Raw genomic sequence first — 11,403 nt, 5'->3', positions numbered from 1 at the left:
GCCGTTCCTTAAGCTTTTAACTTGGACTACACCATGGGGAAAAACATTAGTGACAACAAATGGCCCAATCTACTTAGACCGTAACTTACCAGGGAACAATGGTAGATGAGAATTGAATAGTAGCACTTTCTATCCAAATGAGATTGTTTTTCCCCGAATCATTTTGTCATGAAACGCCTTTGTTTTCTCCTTGTAAATTCGTGCATTATCATAGGCCTCATTCCGTATCTCCTCAAGTTCATTCAGTTGGAGCTTTCTATTCATTCCAGCAGCATTTAAGTCCAAATTGAATGTTTTCACAACCCAGTGCGCTTTGTGCTCCAATTCCACAGGTAGGTGACACAGCTTGCCGTAGATTAGTCGAAATGGAGACATCCCTAGAGGTGTTTTGTAGGCAGTGCGATATGCCCATAGTGCATCATCTAAACGCAAACTTCAATCCTTTTGGTTTGGCCCAACAGTCTTCTCCAAGATTTGCTTGATTTCTCTATTCGAGACTTCGACTTGGCCACTTGTTTGAGGATGGTATGGCATGGAAACCCGATGCTTCACATTGTACTTTTTAAACAGCGCCTCAATGGTGCGATTGAAAAAATGGAAGCCTCCATCGCTTATGAACACCCTTGGCATGCCAAATCTGGAAAAGATGTTAGCCTTGATAAAATCTGCCACCATTCTAGAATCGTCAGTATGGGTGGCTTTAGCTTCCACCCATTTCGACACATAATCAACGGCTAGCAAAATATAAGTGAAAACATATGAGGGCGGAAAGGGTCCCATGAAATCCATACCCCATACATCAAAGATCTCCACATTAAAGATGGGGGTTTGCGGCATTTGGTCTTTGGCACCGATTGTACCTGTTCTTTGGCATCTATCACAAGTTATACAAAATGTTCTAGCATCCTTAAACAATGTAGGCCAATAGAAACCACTCTCTAAAACCTTAAGGGTTGTCCTTTGGGTGCTAAAATGACCCCCACATGCATAACTATGGCAAAATGCAAGAATTGAATTAAACTCAGAATTGTGCACACATCTACGAATAATCTGATCAGGACAATACTTCCACAAATATGGATCATCCCACACATAAAATCGTGCATCATTTCTGAGTTTATCACGCTTGTATTTATCTAGAGTGCTAGGAACTTGTTTTGTGACCAAATAATAGACCAAATCAGCATACCAGGGCTCACTTACCTCTAGGGACAGCAATTGCTCGTCAGGGAAGGTCTCTAGAATGGGTAAGGAGTCCTCCTCATGCACCAAACGGTTGAGGTGGTTAGCCACCACGTTTTCACTCCCCTTTTTGTCTCTTATTTCAATGTTAAACTCTTGAAGTAGGAGCATCCAACAAATCAGCCTTGGTTTGGCCTCCTTCTTGGTGAGGAGGTACTTCAACACTGCATGGTCAAAATATACAATCACTTTAGTGCCAAGTATGAACGAAATTTATCTAAAGCAAATACAACTGTAAGAAGTTCTTTCTCAGTGATAGAATAATTCAATTAAGCATCATTTAGTGTCCGGGAAGCGTAGTGGATGACGTGGGGCTGTTTGTTCCTCCTTTGGCCTAAAACAGCACTAATGGCATAATCGGATGCATCACACATTAGCTCAAATGGAAGACTCCAATCTGGTGTCATGATGATAGGGGCCGAAGTCCACATGTCCTTGAGGGTTTTGAAAGCGGTCTCACATTCCTTGTTGAACTCAAAGGCTATTTCCTTTTGGAGTAAGCGGCAAAGGGGTTGGGCAATTTTTAAGAAATCTTTGATGAATCTCCTATACAATTCTGCATGGCCGAGAAAAAAACAAACCTCCCTCACCGAAGTGGGAGAGGGTAAGTGACGTACAAGATCTATTTTAGATTTATCAACCTCAATCTTTTTTTCTGATATGATATGCCCCAAAACTATACCTTGTTTTACCATAAAATGGCACTTTTCCCAATTCAAGACAAGATTAGTTTCAATGCATTGTTGTAAGATCAGAGTAAGATTATTCAAGCATGCATCAAATGAGTCACCAAAGACACTAAAGTCATCCATAAACACTTCAATGATCTTTTCCACAAATTCTGAGAAAATACTTACCATACACCTTTGGAATGTGGCTGGTGTGTTGCATAGCCCAAATAGCATTCGTCGATAAGCAAAGGTACCAAAAGGACATGTGAAGGTAGTCTTTTCTTGGTCATCGGGAGCTATCACAATCTGATTATAACCCGAATAGCCATCAAGAAAACAATAAAATGAATGACCAGCTAACCTTTCTAGCATTTGATCAATAAAGGGCAGCAGGAAGTGATCTTTTCTTGTCGTAGCGTTGAGCTTCCGATAGTCAATACAAACTCTCTATCCGGTTTGGATTCGGGTGGGCACAAGCTCATTATCTTTATTTTTTACCACAGTGACTCCGGACTTCTTAGGAACAACTTGGACCGACGAAACTCAATGGCTATCAGAAATTGGGTAAATCACTCCACAATCTAGTAGCTTGATGATTTCCTTCTTCACAACGTCCATCATGGGTGGATTGAGCGAGCCGGTGTTGTGCTTCTCTAGATGGTTTGGCTCTTTCTTCCAAGAGTATTCGATGCATGCAAGTGGTAGGGCTAATTCCCTTGATATCGGCCAATGTCCACCTAATGGCAGTTCTGTATTCCTGAAGCACCCTCACCAACTTGTCCTCCTCTTGTGCAGTGAGTGAAGAAGAGATGATGACAGGCAGCGTCTCTTGCTCTCCCCAAAACACATATTTCAAATGGCTAGGCAATGGTTTAAGCTATAGGGAAGGGGGCTGGATTACAGAAGGAAGCAACTTGTTAGTCGAAATGGGAATTGAAATTAGGTTAGGAGACTTACCAATATGCCTTGGATTTGACTCTAGGGCAGCAACCATCTCCACCAATTCTTCTTAAATAGGCACGGCAAGATGTTCCTTGTTGTTGCCGTGTGCATGCCTAAGTGTTAACCCTTCGTTTCGAGTCTTCCATTTCAAGCACGTAAAAGTCCACCGAAAAGACTAGGTGATTCACCTGCACTAAAACATCCTCCAAAACACCTTTTGGATACGCATTAGATCTATCGGCCAGTTGAATGATCACTTCATCATTTTTTAATTCTCCCAAGTTCATAGATGCATAATTGAATAAGGCATGACATTTATTGATGCACCTAGATCTAACATGGCATATTCAAAGCGAGTATTTCCTATAATACAAGGAATTGTAAAACTGCCTGGATCTTTGCACTTAGGAGGTAGTTTTCATTGCAACACAGCTGAGACATTCTCACTTACCCTTACCACCTCTTTGTTTGAAGCCCTCTTCCTTGTAGTGCACAGCTCCTTCAGGAACTTAGCATACTTGGGGACTTGTTTAATTGCATCTAGAAGTGGAATGTTGAATTGCACCTTTCTAAATGTGTCAAAGATGTCTTTGTCACTCTCATCCTTCTTTGATTGCATAAACCTGCGAGGAAAGGGTGCATTGGTTGGAATGGAATTAGAAGTCATGGAATTTGAACCCAACTTACCTTTGGTGGTCGAATTAGGGTGTGTAGGTGGCTGCGGCAAAGATTGTTCAATCCTTGCCGAAGGCAGGCCTTACTCTTTCTCCTCATATTGCATCTTTTCGTCCTCCTTTTGATTGGATTTAGATGGGCTGGGATCAGATCCAACTTTTTGTCCACTTCGCAAGGTGATGGCTTTCGCAGATTCGAAGCCTCCCTTTGGATTCACATCCGTCAAACTAGGTAACTTACCTGGCTCTCTACTAAATTACCCCATGAACTCAGCCATTTGTCCCATCTGTCTCTTTAATTCAGTCACCTCTCGAGCTTGATTTTGCACTTCATTGTCGTAATTGTGCATATCTTTTGCTTTATTTTCCTGACCCTTCGCCAATGTAGTTAGTAACTGAATAACTTGAGCATTATGAAAAGATGAACCTGAGTTATTTTGGGTAGGTTGTGTTTGGGGTTGTGCGGGTGCATACGGCCTTTGATAGAATCCCGGAGGTTGTTGTCTGAATGCACTTTGTTGTTGGGTTTGTTGGGGCTTCCTCCATTTGAAATTTGGATGATCTCTTTAACTTGGATTGTATGTATTTGAGAACGGATCATTCCTTGGTTGGTTTTGACTCTCAAAACCCACGGCGTTGGCAAATTCCCACCCTCCGTTCTCGATCAATTGAGGGCACTTATCCGTGAGATGTCCATTCATTGAGCACACGCCACAAGCAGCTACACTTTGTTCTTTTGGTTTTTCAACCACCTGTGAAAGAAGAGTAGTAAGATTAGCCATTTGATTTTGAAGTTCAGAAATAGCACTTGCCTCATTAACTTGTTGCTGTTATGGGTTGTCTCTTTGACCAACGCCTTCATATTATTGAGCATTCAATGCTCGATTAGCAATTAAGGTCTTGGCAACCATGGGTGTTTTGTCCACCAAGGCTCCTCCCGCTGAGGCGTCTAATATTTAGTGTTCAATTGGTAGAAGCCCTTCGTAGAAATATTGAAGAAGAAGCTCCTCCTTCATCTGGTGCTGTGGACATGAAGTAACAAGGGTTTTAAAACGCTCATAGTACGTGGGAAATGATTCACCTTGGTTTTGTTGAATGCCACTAATCCTTTTGCATAGCAGAATGACTCAAGAAGTTGGGAAAAACTTCTCCAAAAATGCCCGTTTCATACTCTCCTATGATGTGACAGTTCTGGGGGCTAGCTCATACAACCAATCTTTAGCCTTTTCTAAGAGAGAAAAGGGAAAAGCCTTCATTTTCAGAATGCTCCCATCAACATTCACAGGGGTCATACTCGAACAAACAATCTCGAACTCCATCAAATGTTTATTAGGATCTTCCATGGACAACCCATGGAACTTAGGAATATGATGCAATAAACTGAACTTTAATTCGAACTCATCGGTCTTGTTTTGGGCCGCCCTTGGATATTGAATGCATAAAGGCAGAGCATTGTGCAATCCCAAAACGGAAAGCTCCTTGATTGTTCGATTGTCTACTGCCATATCTTGGACTTCTTTAAAAGTCCTTGTCGTGGCCTTCTCTTGCTCTTCTACTTTGTCTTCTTCAAGATCTGGTGCAGGTTGAGATGGTTGGGGATCTTGTTCATTCCTTGCTCGTCCCAAAGTTCGTTCAAAATCGTCGTTAAAGTCAAAGATGTGCTTATGAACAGGTTGAGAACTTCGAGTCATAAACCACCTAAAACAAGAAAACAAGTAAAATCAGCAACTAGGAACAAAAACACATGAAAATAAACAAAAAGAAATAACAAGGGATTAACAAAGTTGCTAATCCCCGGCAACGGCGCTAAAAACTTGATGCGAAAATTAACTTAACACACAAATTTAACCCTCTTTTGACAATTGTAGTATAAGTATAAGTAGGGATCGTTCTAGACCGGGGATTAGGAGGGCTTGCTAATAACCTCTAAACTGACTCAAAAACATAAAACTAAACTTAAAAACACTTAACAAGACTCACAAGACTCAAAGCAAACTTAAAATAATCAAAACAGCATAAAACAATTAAATAAACTTAAACTAGACACTAGGAATGACTTTGGACGAAAATTGACTTTTACTTGAATCAAAACACTTAAAAACACAAACTAAAATAGATTTGAAACACTTTGAAACAAGAAACTAAAAGGGGGGTTTTGATTTGGATGAAGTTGAAACAAACAAACAAGTATGAAAAATTAGACAGATTGTAAAATAAATTTGAGAAATAAGATGATGGATGGGATAGCTAGAGGCTTTTTCTCCACACATGACATGTATGCAAATAACTCGATTTCCGATTACTACTTCATTGAATTATGAACGACAATGCTCCAAATTAACCGTGACATCACTAGTTAACTCTCAGATTTTCCTTGTTTTATTGGATTGGATGACATCATTCGACAACCCAAAACATTCTTCTAAAGTTCCCTACATGACATCATAATGGAGATACAATCAGAGATCATTACGTGTAATGAAAATCATAAGCATTGACAAAGCACTTGCAACTATGACATCATGTTACTCATGCTAGAATTAAACTTAATGCGATCGTTTATAAGTGACCTTCACTACATGTGAATATAAGTTTGTAACGATTATGTGAAACTTCCTTATATTCTAGCAACGGATTTATGCATGCCAATTAAGTGTCGACCTTTAATTAACAAATACAAATAAGTTATCAATCAAATAGTTAAGCCAATTGCATTTACGATTCTCATAACTGGAATTTATCAAATCATATTACACACATAATCATGGCTTTGGAATCACCCCTAGCCAAGAGGGGTTTAGCCACTCATATTTACAACAAAACGAAAGGAAATGAATTTAAACATTAGAAACAAAAGAAAAAAAAAACACTTAAACGCTCCAACGATCCAAGTTGGACAGCAAGCACGTCCAAGCACTTTCCTTCCCTTCCTTTGCTACGGCACAAGGTGTTGGTGAGTGTTTAAAGGTTTGTTTGTATGGAGGAATGGATGTGAAAATGAATGGATATGTTTGGATGAAGGTTGTATTGAATGCGGCAAAGAGTGGAGAATTGTGTAGATGATGTGTGTGTGTGTTTTGGATTGATATCTCCCCCGTGATGAAGGGTGGATGAATGTATTTATAGGCTAGGGAGAGGATGTAGTGGGTGGTGGTAATGAGTGGATGTAGTGGTAGGTGAATGTGTTGAGTGGTTGAAATGAGTGGATGTAGTGGTAGGTGAATGTGTTGGGTGATTGTAATGAGTGGATGTGTTGGGTGAAATGAGTGTATGTAGTGGTAGGTGAATGTGTTGGGTGAAATGAGTGTGCTAAAATGGTTATTTATAGGGAGAGGATGATGCACAAACTTCAAATTTCGTCCATTCCTTTTGCTCGAAGCATATGCTATCCATTCCATGCCCAAAAATGCTCCAAAATGCTCCAAAATGCACTTCTTTGCCACATTAACCCTTTGGACCTACAAACACACGAAAATAGCTTAAAATACTAAAATTACTACGAACTAACAACATAAATGCCAAGAAGCAAGCTAACTAAGTCGCATAAATATGCTCCTATCAGAGGCATATGTGGAGCCAAAAATAATCAAGAAAAATATGGAAGCGACACGTGGATTCTTGGATGAAAAAGATAAAATTACCCTCGAGGCACACCGTAACTCCCACGCGTAAGCAGCGGACAATAATGACCCAATCAAGGTCAAAGGTGATTGAAATAGGTAAATTCAAAACCTAGTTCATCAATCCTCATCAAATCCTCCCCATAAGGTAATCCTCATTTATTCTTTTCAAAAATAGGATTAATTAGCTAATTAATTGACTAATTACCCAATTAATTGATTAATTGCCTAATTGATCACAATTACACCCAAATCACCATAAGTGGCTGGACCCCATTTTCACCAAATAGAGGCCGGCCACACCCCTATAAATAGCTCTCATTTCTCCAAAAAATCTAATTCCAACTCTCTTACAAAACTCTCCAAATTTCTCTAAACATTTTTCCCTCAAATTCTAACTTTGGCATCGGAGGTTCTTCTGCCAAAGCCCCCACCCCCCCCCCCCCCAAATTCATCGTGGGCGCGTGAGGCTCTTGGCCTTAACCTAAGGTGTTAATTGTTTTACTGGTGCATTTTCGTCCAAGAAGAAGAAGGCAGAAATTTGCATCCCTAATCTACACACAACTTTCTTTCTTCCAAGCTAGCCACTAGTTTTCTATCTCAGCTCCTGAATAAAATTATTTAAGGTGTGAGCTAAAAGATCAGTACGGGCCCAATGTCTTATGTGATTGATCTTATTAATGTTTTATGAGCAATGCATATATCTACTTCATTTCTACTGACACACTTTAACTCGGATAATTCAGGTGGATATCCAAAATGACTCAAATACCCAAGTGGACACTCGAAACGAAACGTGCTAACTAACACCTGAAAAGTGACAAAGCAGAAGTGTGCAGTGTGGTGTAAGGAGAATAAATTCAAGTGAGAGTATAAAGTAAAAGTGAGAGCATAGTGCATAGTTAAGTTAACGAACCCTTAAATAAAATGTGTAATGGAAACCAAAGCATCAAGTTAAATACAGCGAAAGCAAACTAATGTAACATGTCAAAGGTGTTAAATACAAAATTACTAGAGAGGCACGGCTCGGGTTTGATGAGGAGATGAAGATGAGTGGTTTGCATGGATCGGGTTCGATGGGGAACAGCGTTGCCGTTGCCTTCATGTATGGTTGCTCATGGAAGAAAAATGAAGAAAAAGGGAGAGAAAGAAATAAGGGAGAAAAGAAAGAAAAAAGCATAAGAAAGTGAAGGAGATAAGAGAGGGTCTGCAGATATTAGAAAAGAAAAATATTTGAAGATTGTAAACTTACTAGAATGCCCTTAATCTTTAAAGTCTCATAGAATCTTCCTTCGAACTCCGAACTCTGAATTACTTAAGGGTGACTTTGTTTTGAATAAATCAAAAGTATCCGCAAAAAAAATGTATTAATATATGGAGAATACCTATGAGGACCCAAGATACTGACATCACTATGTCATCCAACCAAATAAAGCCATGTGTCATTTAAAATGCTCTCTAAACCTGTAACCAAATAACCAATCTCCCCTACATTCCACTCTCATCTATCCCTCTCGCATCCCCAACCATGACACAAATCTCAAATCCAACCTAAATTTCTCCATTAATTTCTCTTCTCCATCGAACCCAAACCTGCCCACTCATACCTAAACCTCTCATTAACCATGGCAACACCTATGCACATGCTCATTCACTGGTCACGACTTGACGCAGCTTCCCTGCCATGGTTGCACTGGGAATAAAGATGGTGGATTGGGGTCAGGTTCGACCGAGGAGAGAGGAAGGAGGAGTCGTGGGTGTTGTTGACTAAACGAGAGTGGGTCGACCGAGGCAAAAGTTGGAAGAGTTGAAATCTCCATTCCAGAAGCTATGGAGAAATAAGAGGTGTTTGGTTATGAAGATTGTAATAGCCTGAGATAGTATAAAATGAACAAATGTCAATTTTTTATTAGTGGTCAGTAAAATTGGGTACTGACTAATCAGAACTTAAGTATTGTCCTTAATATATATGTAATACTTAATGCACCTAAAATAAACAAAGATTACAATTGATGTTATTGCATAACAACTGGCACTATGGATGGCAGCCTTTTTCTTAAATTTTTCTTATCCAAGATTAGGTCAATCCTACTCAGACTACACATTACCACTTATGTGATTCAAATTTTTATGGTAGTTGAATTAATCATATCAAATATTCACTTTAGTTTGAACCTTTTGGTAGTTCATTTTTCTCTTCATTTGCATCAACCATCCTTCAGTTGCCATAGGGTTTGGTTCACCTATAAATATAGTTGGTTTTGTCTTCTAAAATTCCGCTTGTATCCTCATAACTCGATCTTCTTTAGTTTCGTGATGTCAGTCTTGGTTATTACTATATCTAATTGATGTGGTCATCTCCTGAATAGCTAAAATTACTCCAGTATTAGCATTGATGTTGTTTTGGCTATTCAACATCTTAAGACAAAGGAGAAAGTCTGAAAATATAACTTCATAAAGTAAAAAAGTAGAACATAACTAACAAAATACACATAATTAAGAAAACACTTATTTGATATATTGCACACTATTTTACATCATTTCAAACTAGCTTACATTATTTCACACTAATTTACATTATCTTACACTACTCTACAGCAAAAAAACTTATACACTACCTTATCTTACACTATTCTATGACAAACTAGTCACACTGCTACTTCATTTTTTTTTCTTTATCTTCCTTGGGTTTTCTTCTTCTACTAGCTCATTGGGTTGTTCTAGCTGATGTGAGAATTACTTGACACACAAATTAAACCCTCTTTTTGACAATTGTAGTATAGATGTAAGTAGGGTATCGTTCTAGGCCGGGGATTAGGAGGGATTGCTAATCTATTCTAAATTAATTTAAAAATATTAAACAAGACTCAAGGACACAAAACTAGGCTAAAAACTCTAATAACTCGAAACACACTTAGAATGACTCAAAATAATGAAAACAATCAAATTAGACACTAGGAACTGAAATGGACGGAAATTGAATTAAAAGACTAACAACAATGAAAACTAACTAAATAATATAATTTAATAATGGGGGATTTGGTTTTTGACGAGAAGTAAATTAAACTTAAATAAATTACAGAATTGACAAAAGCATGAAATTAAGGTGAAAGGATAGGTGACGGACTAGCTAGAGGGTTTTTCTCCACACATGACACATATGCAACCTAAATTGATTTTCAGTTGTTCTTTCAATAAATTGTGAATGACAATGTTCCAAGTTAATTAGGTCCGCTTAAATTAACTCTTAGATTTCCCTAGATTCATTGGATTGAATGGAATACGCATTACAACCAAATTATTCCTCATCAAAATCCCTAACTATGGAATACGCATGATAGAGACATTCAACAAAGATCATTAAGTTCAACGGAAATCATAAACATTGACTAGGCATTCATAACTATGGAATACGCATGTTAATCCAGCCTAGAATTCACTTAACACGATTATGGATAACAACCTTCACTACTTGTAAATATAAGTTCATAACGATTAGGTGAAACTCCCTTATATTCTAGCATCAAATTCATGCATGAAAATTAAGCGTGCACTCTCAACCAACATACACAAATTAGTTATCAATCAAGTAGTTAAGCAAATTAAATCACAACTCAGAAATCACAACTGAAGGTAATCAATTCATATTACAAATATATTCATGGATTTGAATTAACCTCTAGCCAAAATAAATTTAGTTACACATTATTAAAACAGAAATAAAATATAAGTTTGGAAAGATTTAACCGAGAGAGGAGAGTGTTTCAGTGCTCTGTCTGTCCGTGCCTTTGAACCCCTGCCCTCTGTGCAGTGCTTTCTGTTTCTTTTTTTTTATTTTCTCCGCACAGTTTTCCTGTGCTTCTCTGTTTCTGCGCAGTCCCTGGCCAGTCTCTCCTCACCCTTTTCTGCCAGTCTGCCCGTGCCTCTTATTCCTGTTCTGCGCACTGCGCCAGCCAGTCCGAGTCCCTCTCCGTTTCTGCTCTCCTTTTTCCGCGCCTGTTCACCCTCTGACCTCTCTCTCCCCGCCTGACTTCTGTCAGTCTCTCCTCTCTGCCTTCATCACGCTGCCCAGGGTAGCTTTCCTTCTCCCCCTTCTCTTGGCTGTCCTTAGTTTTTTTTATCCTTTTCTTTACTCACCAAAAGCAGCTGTTATGCTTCTCCTCTTCGATTAGAATATTGCCATCCCACTCAGCTCTCCCTTTTGTTCTTTCAAGCCGCCTCCACCATCAGTGAGTCTCCCACTTTGGATTAATT

The sequence above is a fragment of the Malus domestica genome, chromosome 11 (assembly GCF_042453785.1).
Source record: "Malus domestica chromosome 11, GDT2T_hap1".
NCBI classification, from domain to species: domain Eukaryota; kingdom Viridiplantae; phylum Streptophyta; class Magnoliopsida; order Rosales; family Rosaceae; genus Malus; species Malus domestica.
Note: the sequence above shows the minus strand (reverse complement) of the source record.